The 1635-nt window shown below is 43.5% G+C and overlaps 1 pseudogene; it reads left to right on the forward strand.

The window, feature by feature from the left end:
* LOC102766347 overlaps nucleotides 1-1283 on the forward strand; it is a 10717-nt pseudogene extending 9434 nt beyond the window's left edge.
* The last annotated feature ends 352 nt before the right edge of the window (nucleotides 1284-1635 follow it).

Genomic DNA, 1635 nt, shown 5'->3' on the forward strand with positions numbered 1-1635 from the left:
CTGGCCATGCAGCGCCCCCCCCTGGCCTTGAAGAGGTACTTCCAGGGCGTCCATCTCTACCTGAAGGAGAAGGAATACAGTGACTGCGCCTGGGAGGTGGTCAGAGTGGAAATCATGAGATCCTTCTCCTCAATAACAGCCTTGCAGGAAAGGCTCAGAAATAAGGATGGAGATGCGGGATCCCCCTGAAAGGATCCTCACTGATGAATGTGCCGCAGCACCTTTGCCCGTTTGTCCTGGGTCATGTGCAAAGGCTCATACATCTGCTCTAGTCCCAGAATTTATTGGATTTTACTCAGGAAAACTGTTGTCAGAGTATTAAGTGAGAAAATTTGACAAAATTCAGCTCCTGGGTCAACAGTCCCTGATAGGTTACTGCCTTAATGGTTATTTATTGTTATTTATTTATGTATTTATTTATTCTTTCATCTCATATTTCTGTATTTATACAACCAATATTTGCTCTTATCTTGTATTAAAACTTACAAAACATGCAACGTTCCTGTTATGAAATTTGCATTTTGTTTTATTCAATTCTTATCAAAGAAAACCTTGATTTTTTAAAATCTGAAACCTAAGTCCTTATTTTTTCAATCTATCTCAAAATAGTCCTCTTTTATGAAGTCCTTTAGGACAGTTCCTCCACTTCTCAGAAAGTGCCTGTCCAAAGCTGAAACACATGGAACTGAGAAGAGTCCTGGCAAATATGGAAGATGTTCAGGGCCTGTGTAAGAATTGTAACTGATTTCTATTCTGTCAGCAAGGAGAGGGTAGAACTATCTGGGAGGATTCCGGTAGGGGGAAGTAGAAAACATATATGGTATTGGTTGGCTGATACAGGCATCTGGTTCTCTTCCTACCAGCCTCCCCAGTCCTGCTGTACTGGAGTATTCACTCCCTTCCCTCCCCGCCCTCACTGCCTCTAGTTCTGCTGTGGTTTCTGCTTCAAGGTTTCTAAACAGAAGAAAAGGCAAAAGGAGGGAGCAAACATTGAGCGGCTGCTCCATGTTCTTCAAAACTGTTGTAGACACTTCTGTCTCTAGGAGAGCGCTGACATGTGCTCCTGGGTCCTGAGCAGATGCCAATGTCACAGTGATGACATCGATGCTAAAGTGAAAGGAATCAACCAGAATCACATAACTGCGTGTGCGTGTTGTGTAAATATCTCAGAGAGCAGGCAGAGAGATCAATGTGGGAGGATTTCTTGAATCTGCCTCAGATGATCTAGCCCCGTGGTTGGCAAACTCATTAGTCAACACAGCCAGATATCAACAGTACTTCTTCAAAATAAACTCGTCTAAGCCGAAAACTGACTTCTGCACATGGGCCACGAAGTTTCAATCGCACTGTACTTGCGCGCCCGCATGTGGTATTTTGTGCCACACTCAAGGGGCCAAAGATCCGCATGTGGCTCGTGAGCCCCAGTTTGCCAACCACGGATAGCCATGCTTCAGTTTCAATAAATTGTGGGTACTATTTTAATATATCTTTACCCTGTATCTTTCTCTTCTCTATTACTCTATTTCAAAGACCAGTTTAGCAGAAGGAGAAAAACCTGGCAATTCTGGACTTTTTCCTTTGATTGCCGATCACCTCTCCAATGGTCTGATCCTGGCTACTTGCTTTGCAGATTTA

This window comes from Myotis davidii, unplaced genomic scaffold, assembly GCF_000327345.1.
Source record: "Myotis davidii unplaced genomic scaffold, ASM32734v1 scaffold197, whole genome shotgun sequence".
NCBI lineage: Eukaryota > Metazoa > Chordata > Mammalia > Chiroptera > Vespertilionidae > Myotis > Myotis davidii.